This window comes from Apodemus sylvaticus, chromosome 4 (genome assembly GCF_947179515.1).
Source record: "Apodemus sylvaticus chromosome 4, mApoSyl1.1, whole genome shotgun sequence".
NCBI classification, from domain to species: domain Eukaryota; kingdom Metazoa; phylum Chordata; class Mammalia; order Rodentia; family Muridae; genus Apodemus; species Apodemus sylvaticus.
Genome location: NC_067475.1, coordinates 149,303,400 through 149,314,174, shown reverse-complemented (window position 1 = coordinate 149,314,174; position 10,775 = coordinate 149,303,400).

The window sequence follows — 10,775 nt, the reverse complement described above, 5'->3', positions numbered from 1 at the left end:
ATACTCACTGGAGTATGGTCAACCACCTGGTGGCCAACCCCTTAAAAATTGAGTCCTTTCCCACCTGTACCCCTACCCCTAGAAACCATCAGTTTCAGAGAGCAATACTTTAAACATCCACATCATAATGTTTAAAGAGATTTCTCTGATGGCTTTTTGTCTAGGCTGTTACTTTTGGGGTGTTTGGGGTATAGGGATGTAGGGGTCATCACAGAATCCTTCTTTGTCTCTTTCTCAAATGTGAGTCTACAGTTGTATGGTTGTAGGTTGAGTGTCTGCTCTGCCACTGGACACAGATGCTTCAGGAGGCTGGACATGTTGAGTTTGACCGGCTTATCCCATGCCCTGCCAGATGGATGCATGCTGGACCATACGGAAATGCTGAGGCACCACTTGCTTAGGGTGGGAAAGCACAGTCTGAGGTACAGGACAGCTAGAGCTGGTTCAGGGGGTCCACTGTCTGTGGGCAGTGGAGTTCCCAGGCTCTTGGGGAAGTTGTGGAAGAGCTGAGAATGGAGTCTGGGCCTGTGGGCTGCGTGTAGACCGGAGTGGGGGTAGGGGTGGGATAGAGGTGGGGGAGGAGGGGGCTGGGGGGGGGGGCTGGAGGGGATGACACACACACAGAGAAGGGGAGTTCCAGCTGGTCCCATGGTGATAGTCCTTGGCTTATCTGTGGCAAACTGGCTTGGTGGTGGTTGTGCCTGGAAGTGCAGAGAGGCCTTCTATGGGAGATTACACAGTGGCTCTGTAGGCAAAGGCCTTCTCCATGGCTCCCCACAGTGTATCAGAAGAAAAGAGACAAATCTGTGGCTCCAAATCATTTATTGCCATGATGGAAAATGGATGTGTTAAACTGTACCCCACTTGTCAGGGCGGGTCTGAGATTAAATACCTTTTTCCGGAAGGAGTGTCTGGGATGGAAAGCCTATTGGCTAAGCCCTCTAGTCCTCTATGTATCTCATTAGCATGGAGATCTCTGTCTTGAGTGACAGATCACCTCTCTTTTCCTATTGTCTTGGTCTGAGATGTTAGGGATGCCTCATCTACACATGGAGGGGCTTGGGACATTGCCCTTATGTGACTGATGGCCACAAATCTATGGGGGTGGTGGTTAGTGCCAGGGGCCTGGTGCCAGAGAGCAGGTGTAGCTCCTATAATCCCTTCAGCATCTACGGGGCTTCAAAGCCTTTAGCTCAACTGAGGACCAGGCTACCTCTCATAGTCCACTGCCTCACATTGCAGTTGTCAGTACCATCTTTGCCCTTTACAGTCAACACAGACCTTATACTTGAGCATGGTGTCTTGTGGCAGCCCAGCCCATGGACACCCATACGGTCTCCAGCATGAGTATATACCAAGGACCCAGCATGGTCTCCAGCAGCAGTAGAGACTGCAGACATAAGCACAGCTCTCTGCCCCTGCTGCTCAGGTCCTTACCACGGCCTCAGGTGGAAGCTCTGGCCCTCACATCAAGAGATGTGAGGTGATTGGAGAAGGCAGCATGGCCCATAGACACCAACATGGCTCCAGGCAACAGCCCAGACCATGAGTGGCCACACTGGCCACCAGTTTTAACACTGGCACACACATAAACACAGACCCCAGGCGCAGCATGACCATGGACCTGCATGTGACCCTTTGTAGCAGCATGGACCTGGACAGCTCCACGACCCCTGGCAAGAACACAGGTCATGAACATCCATATGGTCCTTTGTGGCAGCACAGGTCACAGACACCAACACGGACCTGGATGCAGCAAGACCATGGACCAAGACATAAACCTCGACAGCAATTCAGACTCAGATATGACCATAGCCTCAAATGGCAGTGCAGGCCACTCATATCAATATGGCCCCGGGAGGTAGTGCAGGCCAAGGGCATTCTTATGGCCTTTAGCGGTAATTTGGATCAAAGGCATCAACACAGCTCTTGATTGCTGTAGGGCCATGGGCATCCACATGAATCTCAGGCACTGGAAACTGCAGTTGTGTCACACAGTGTATTTGTATGTGTGTATGTGTTCAAACATCAGATATATATTGATCTTGTTTATAGTTTCTGGTCCTGGTACAAAGAGTTTCAATGACTTGAAATTTTTTTTTTAATTTTTTTTATTCGATATAATTTATTTACATTTCAAATGATTTCCCCTTTTCTAGCCCCCCCACTCCCCGAAAGTCCCGTAAGCTCCCTTCTCTTCCCCTGTCCTCCCACCCACCCCTTCCCACTTCCCCGTTCTGGTTTTGCTGAATACTGTTTCACTGAGTCTTTCCAGAACCAGGGGCCACTCCTCCTTTCTTCTTGTACCTCATTTGATGTGTGGATTATGTTTTGGGTATTCCAGTTTTCTAGGTTAATATCCACTTATTAGTGAGTGCATACCATGATTCACCTTTTGAGTCTGGGTTACCTCACTGAGTATGATATTCTCTAGCTCCATCCATTTGCCTAAGAATTTCATGAATTCGTTGTTTCTAATGGCTGGATAGTACTCCATTGTGTAGATATACCACATTTTTTGCATCCACTCTTCTGTTGAGGGATACCTGGGTTCTTTCCAGCATCTGGCAATTATAAATAGGGCTGCTATGAACATAGTAGAACATGTATCCTTATTACATGGTGGGGAGTCTTCTGGGTATATGCCCAGGAGTGGTATAGCAGGATCTTCTGGAAGTGAGGTGCCCAGTTTTCGGAGGAACCGCCAGACTGATTTCCAGAGTGGTTGTACCAATTTGCAACCCCACCAGCAGTGGAGGAGTGTTCCTCTTTCTCCACACCCTCTCCAACACCTGCTGTCTCCTGAATTTTTAATCTTAGCCATTCTGACTGGTGTAAGATGAAATCTTAGGGTTGTTTTGATTTGCATTTCCCTAATGACTAATGAAGTGGAGCATTTTTTAAGATGCTTCTCCGCCATCCGAAGTTCTTCAGGTGAGAATTCTTTGTTAAACTCTGTACCCCATTTTTTAATAGGGTTGTTTGGTTTTCTGGAGTCTAACTTCTTGAGTTCTTTATATATATTGGATATTAGCCCTCTATCTGATGTAGGATTGGTGAAGATCTTTTCCCAATTTGTTGGTTGCCGATCTGTCCTCTTGATGGTGTCCTTTGCCTTACAGAAACTCTGTAACCTTATGAGGTCCCATTTGTCAATTCTTGCTCTTAGAGCATACGCTATTGGTGTTCTGTTCAGAAACTTTCTCCCTGTACCGATGTCCTCAAGGGTCTTCCCCAGTTTCTTTTCTATTAGCTTCAGAGTGTCTGGCTTTATGTGGAGGTCCTTGATCCATTTGGAGTTGAGCTTAGTACAAGGAGACAAGGATGGATCAATTCGCATTCTTCTGCATGCTGACCTCCAGTTGAACCAGCACCATTTGTTGAAAGGGCTATCTTTTTTCCATTGGATGTTTTCAGCCTCTTTGTCGAGGATCAAGTGGCCATAGGTGTGTGGGTTCATTTCTGGATCTTCAATCCTGTTCCATTGATCCTCCTGAATGACTTGAAATTTTATCAACACAAATTTTTCACTTGCTTGACTAGAGTTAGCTCAAGATATTTTATATTATGGAATATATTGTTATTATCTATATTGTGAAAGTATTATTTCCCTGATTTCTTTCTCGGTCTATTTGTCATTTGTATATAGGACGGCCACTAATTTTTGCAAATTAATTTGTATCTAGCTACTTTGTTGAATGTGTTTATCAACTGTAGAGTTCCCTAGTAGAACTTTTAGGGTCACTTATGTATACTATCATATCATCTGCAAATACTGTTACTTTGACTTCTTTCTTTTGAATTTGTATATCTTTGCTCTCCTTCAGTTGTCTTATGGCTGTAGCAAAGATGTCAAGTACTATATTAAAAAGATATGAAGAAAGTTCCATGAGGTTTTGAAAATGTGTATTCTTTTGTGTTTGGGTGTTCTCTCAATATCTGCTAATTTCATTTGGTTTATAATGTCTCTTAGCTCCAGCATTTCTTTGTTTAGTTTTTGATCTAGATGATGTTTTCACTTGGTGAAGGTAGAGTATTGAAGTATCCCACTGTCAGTGTGTGGGTCAATAAGCGATTTAAATTGTAGAAGTGTTTCTTTTACAAATGTGGGAACCCTAGTGTTTAAGGCATAGATGATAAGAATTCCTTTGATGAGTATATAGTACCCTTCCCCATCTCTTAGTTTGGGATTTGAATTTAATTTGTTTGATATTAAATGGCTATCCAAAATTGTTTCTTAAAACCATTTTCTTGGAATATGTTTTCTAAGGTAATGTCTATCTTTGATGTTGAAATATGTTTCTTGGATGTGACAAAAGTGGGGTTTCTGTTTTTACTCCAGTTCTGTGAGTCTGTGCCTTTTTATTGGGATATTGTAGTCATTTATATTGAAAGATATTAGTGACCAATGATTGTTAATTCCTATTATTTTATTGTCGTTGCTGGTGGTGGTGGTAGTGGTGGAGGTAGTAGTGGCAGTGATGGTGTGTGTTTGTTCCCCTCCTTCAATTTTGGTCATCTATAATTATTTACTCCCTGTGTTTCCATGGTCTCAGTTAACCTCTTTAGGTTGGGATTTTTCTTCTAGTGCCATGTGTATGGCTGTATTTGAAGATCAGTATTGCTTAAATTTGGTTTGATAATGGGATATCTTACTTTCTCCACCTATGATAATTGGGAGTTTTGCTGGATATAGTATCTGGGCTGGCCTCGATGGTCTCTTAGCGTCTGGAACAGATATGACCAGGTCCTTTAGGCTTGCTTTTAGAATTTCTATTGAGAAGTCAGGTATACTTCAAATTGGCCTTCTTTATATGTTATATCTATATATGCCTTTTAAAAAATATTGGATAATATCTTAATTTACATTTCAAAAGTTTTCGTCTTTTCAGGTCTCCCCTTCTGAAACCCCTCATCCCATCCCCCTCCTCCTGCCTCTATGAGGGTGCTCCCCCAGATGTCTGCCTACTCGCATCTTCCTGCCCTGGCATTCCCCTATACTAGGGCCTTGAACAACCTCAGGCCCAAGGGCCCCTCTTCCCACCAATGTCCAACAAGGCCAACCTCTGCCACATATGTGGCCAGCGCCATGGCTCCCTCTATGTGTACTCTTTGGTTGGGGGTCCAATCCTCAGGAGCTCCCGGGGGTGTGGCCTGTTGACACTGTTGCTCCCTTCATGGGGCTGCAAACCCCCTCAGACCTTCAGTCCCTTTTCAAACTCCTCCATCGGGGACCCCCCACACTCAGTCTAATGGTTGGCCTTGAGCATCCAACTCTGTTATTTGTCAGAGCCTCTCAGGTGACAGCCATATCGGGGTTCTGTCAGCAAGCACTTCCCAGCATCTATAATAGCATCCAGGTTTGGTGGCTGTATATGGAATGGATCCCCCGGTGGGGCAGTCTCTGGATGGCCTTTCCTTCTGTTTCTGCTCCACACTTTATCTCCATATTTCCTCCTGTGAATATTTTGTTCACTCTTCTAAGAAGCAATGAAGCATTCACATTTTGGCCTTCTTTCTTCTGAGGTTTCATATAGTCTGTGAATTGAATTTTGGGTATTCTGAACCTTTGGGCTAATATCCACTTATCATGGAGTACATGCCATGTGTGTTCTTTTGTGACTGAGTTACCTTACTCAGGATAATATTTTCAAGTTCCATCCATTTCAAAAAGACATTGTTTTTAATAGCTGTGTAGTATTCCATTATGTATATATACCACATTTTCTGTATCCATTCCTCTGTTGAGGGACATCTGGGTTGTTTCCCCGCGTCTAGCTATTATAAATAGGGCTGCTATGAACATAGTGGAGCATGTGTCCTTATTGCAAGCTGGAGCATCTTCTAGGTATAAGATTTCCATAGCAGTTGTACCAGCTTGCATTCCAACAGCAATGGAGGAATGTTCATCTTTCTTCAAATCCTCAGTAGCATCTTCTGTCATCCAAGTATTTGATCTTAGCCATTCTGATTGGTGTGAGGTAGAATCTCAGTGTTGTTTTGATGTGCATTTCCCTGATAACTAAGGATGCTGAACATTTCTTTAGGTGCTTCTTGACAATTCAAGTTTCCTCAGTTAAGAATTCTGTTTAGTTCTGTTCCCCATTATTTAATAGGGTTATTTGACTCTCTGGAGTCTAACTTCTTGAGTTCTTTATAAATATTGTATGTTAGCTCTCTGTGGGATGTGAGATTGGTAAAGACCTTTTCCCAATATGTTGTTTACTGTTTTGTCCTATTGATAGTGTCCTTGTCAGTTCTTGATCTTAGAGCATAAGCCATTGGTGTTATATTTAGGAACTTTTCCCCGGTGCCCACGTGTTCAAGACTTTACTTTCTCTTCTATTAGATTCAGTGTATCTCAGGTGAAAATTCTTTGTTAAGCTCTGTACCCCAGTTTTTAAATAGGGTTATTTGGCTCTCTGGAGTCTACCTTCTTGAATTCTTTGTATATCTTGGATATTAGCCCTCTTGTCAGATGTAGGGTTGATAAAGATCTTTTCCCAATTTGTTGGTTGTGGTTTTGCCTTTTTGATAGTGTCCTTTGCCTTACAAAAACTTTGTAATTTTATGAGGTCCCATTTGTCAGTTCCTGATCTTAGAGCATAAGCTATTGGTGTTCTGTTCAGGAACTTTTCCCCTGTGCCCATGTCCTCAAGGTTCCCCAGTTTCTTTTCTAGTTTCACTGTGTCTGGTTTTATATGCAGGTCCTTGATCCACTTGGAGTTGAACTTAGTACAAGGAGATAAGAATGGATCGATTTGCATTCTTCTACATACTGACCTCCAGTTGAACCAACACCATTTATTGAAAAGGCTATCAAGTCTCCCGAATTTTTAATCTTAGCCATTCTGACTGGTGTAAGATGAAATCTCAGGGTTGTTTTGATTTGCATTTCCCTAATGACTAATGAAGTTGAGCATTTTTTAAGATGCTTCTCCGCCATCTGAAGTTCTTCAGGTGAGATTTCTTTGTTTAACTCTGTACCCCATTTTTAAATAGGGTTGTTTGGTTTTCTGGAGTCTAACTTCTTGAGTTCTTTATATATAGTGGATATTAGCCCTCTATCTGATGTAGGATTGGTGAAGATCTTTTCCCAATTTGTTGGTTGCCGATTTGTCCTCTTGATGGTGTCCTTTGCTTTACAGAAACTTTGTCATTTTATGAGGTCCCATTTGTCAATTCTTGCTCTTAGAGCATACGCTATTGGTGTTCTGTTCAGAAACTTTCTCCCTGTACCGATGTCCTCAAGGGTCTTCCCCAGTTTCTTTTCTATTAGCTTCAGAGTGTCTGGCTTTATGTGGAGGTCCTTGATCCATTTGGATTTGAGCTTAGTACAAGGAGACAAGGATGGATCAATTCGAATTCTTCTGCATGCTGACCTCCAGTTGAACCAGCACCATTTGTTGAAAAGGCTTTTTCCATTGTTGAAAATTTTTTTCCATTGGATGTTTTCAGCCTCTTTGTCTAGGATCACGTGGCCATAGGTGTGTGGGTTCATTTCTGGATCTTCAATCCTGTTCCATTGATCCTCCTGCCTGTCACTGTACCAATACCATGCAGTTTTTAACACTATTGCTCCGTAGTATTGTTTGAGGTCAGGGATACTGATTCCCCCAGACTTTCTTTTGTTGCTGAGAATAGTTTTAGCTATCCTGGGTTTTTTGTTATTCCAGATGAATTTGATAATTGCTCTTTCTAACTCTGTGAAGAATTGAGTTGGGATTTTGATGGGTATTGCATTGAATCTGTATATTGCTTTTGGCAAAATGGCCATTTTAACTATATTGATCCTGCCGATCCATGAGCATGGGAGGTTTTCCCATTTTTTGAGGTCTTCTTCCATTTCCTTCTTCAGAGTCTTGAAGTTCTTGTCATACAGATCTTTCACATGTTTGGTAAGAGTCACCCCAAGATACTTTATACTGTTTGTGGCTATTGTGAAGGGGGTCATTTCCCTAATTTCTCTCTCAGCCTGCTTATCCATGCTGGTGGGGTTGCAAATTGGTACAACCACTCTGGAAAGCAGTCTGGCGGTTCCTCCGAAAACTGGGCACCTCACTTCCAGAAGATCCTGCTATACCACTCCTGGGCATATACCCAGAGGATTTCCCACCATGTAATAAGGATACATGCTCTACTATGTTCATAGAAGCCCTATTTATAATTGCCAGATGCTAGAAAGAACCCAGGTATCCCTCAACAGAAGAGTGGATGCAAAAAATGTGGTATATCTACACAATGGAGTACTATTCAGCCATTAGAAACAATGAATTCATGAAATTCTTAGGCAAATGGATGGAGCTAGAGAACATCATACTAAGTGAGGTAACCCTGACTCAAAAGGTGAATCATGGTATTCACTCACTAATAAGTGGATATTAACCTAGAAAACTGGAATACCCAAAACATAATCTACACATCAAATGAGGGACAAGAAGAAAGGAAGAGTGGCCCCTTGTTCTGGAAAGACTCAGTGAAGCAGTATTCGGCAAAACCAGAACGGGGAAGTGGGAACGGGTGGGTGGGAGGACAGGGGGAGAGAAGGGGGCTTACGGGACTTTCGGGAAGTGGTGGGCTAGAAAAGGGGAAATCATTTGAAATGTAAATATAAAATATATCAAATAAAAACAACAACAACAAAAAAAAAATACTAATCAATTTCAAGTTAGAGGCCCTTACTTGTGTTGCATCAACAAAAGCAGTCAGTGGTGATAAAAAAAAAATAATAGTGTGAAGATTGTTAGAATTATGTTAAAATAATCCCAACCTTGAAATTTCTGAGAGTTTTTTGGATTTATTGTCTCTGGATACCCAAGAATAACATGTCTAGAATTCGAAAACCCCAAGAAGTTTGGGTTTTTTTTCACTGTACATTATAATTCTAAAAATTATTGCTGAATAAAGGTACTTTGCCTTAAAAAAAAAAAAAAAAAAAGAAAAGGCTATCAAGTGACCATAATTGTGCAGGTTCATTTCTGGGTCTTCAATTCTGTTCCATTGATCTATCTGCCTGTCACTGTACCAATACCATGCAGTTTTAACACTATTGCTCTGTAGTATTGTTTGAGGTCAGGGATACTGATTCCCCCAGAAGTTATTTTACTGTTGAGAATAGTGTTAACTATCCTGTTTTTTTTTTTTTTTTGTTATTCCAGATAAATTTGAGAATTGCTCTTTCTAACTCTATGAAGAATTGCTCTTTCTAACTCTATGAAGAATTTAGTTGGGATTTTGATGGGGATTGCACCAGAGGAATATCGAATGGCTGAGAAGCAGCTAAAGAAATATTCAACATCTTTAGTCATCAGGGAAATGCCACCTGAGATTTCACCTCACACCAGTCAGAATGGCTAAGATCAAAAACTCAGGAAAAAACAGGTGCTGGCGAGGATGTGGAAAAAGAGGAACACACTTCCATTGCTGGTGGGGTTGCAAGCTGGTACAACCACTGTGGAAATCAGTCTGGTGATTCCTCAGAAAACTGGGCATGATATTACCGGAGGACCCCACTATACCAATCCTGAGTATATACCCAGAGGATTCCCCAGCATGTAATAAGGACACATACTTCACTATGTTCGTAGCAGCCCTATTTATAATAGCCAGAAGCTGGAAAGAACCCAGATATCCATCATCAGAGGAATGGATACAGAAAATATGGTATATTTATACTATGGAATACTACTCAGCTATTAAAAACAATGAATTCATGAAACTCTTAGGCAAGTGGGTGGAACTAGAGAATGACATCCTGAATGAGGCAACCTAATCACAAAAGAAGCTTGGAATACCCAAGACACAATTCACATATCAAATGAAGCTCAATAAGAAGGAAAAACTGGCTCCTGGTCCTGGAAAGGCTCAGTGCAGCTGTGTAGGGCAATACCACGACAGGGGAAACAGGAAGGGGTTGATTGGGGAACAGGGGGAGGGAAGAGGGCTTATGGGACTTTGGGGGAGTGGGAATCCAGGAAAGGGGAAATCATTTGAAATGTAAATAAAGAATATATTGAACAACGAAAAAAGATTTAGTGTATCTGATTTTATGTGGAGGTCCTTGATTCACTTGGAATTCAGCTTTGTGCAGGGAGATAAGAATGGATCAATTTGCATTATTCTACATGTTGACCTCCAGTTGAACTAGCACCATTTGTTGAAAATTCGATCTTTTTTCCACGGGATGGTTTTAGCTTCTTCATCAAAGATCAAGTGACCATAGGTGTGTGGGTTCATTTCTGGGTCTTCAATTCTATTCCATTGATCTACTTGCCTGTCCCTGTACCAATACCATGCAGTTTTTATCACTATTGATCTGTAATAGAGCTTGTGGTCAAGGAACATGATTCCCCAAGAAGTTCTTTTATTGTTGAGAGTAGTTTTCAATATCCTAGGATTTTGGTTATTCCAAATGAAACTGAAAATTGTTCTAACTCTATGAAGCATTAGAGTTGGAATTTTGATGGGGACTGGGTTGAATCTGTAAATTGCTTTCAGCAAGATGGCCATTTTACCTATATTAATCCTACTAATCCATGAGAATTGGCGATCTTTCCCTCTTCTGAGGTTTTCCTTGATTTCTTTCTTCAGAGACTTGAAGTTCATGTCATACAGATCATTTACTTGTTTAGTTAAAGTTACACCAAAGTATTCATATTATTTGTGACTATTGTGTCATTTCCCTAATTTCTTTCTCTGTCTATTTATCCTTTGCATATAGGAAGGCTACTGATTTGTTTGAGTTAATTTTATATCTGGCCACTTTGCTGAAGTTG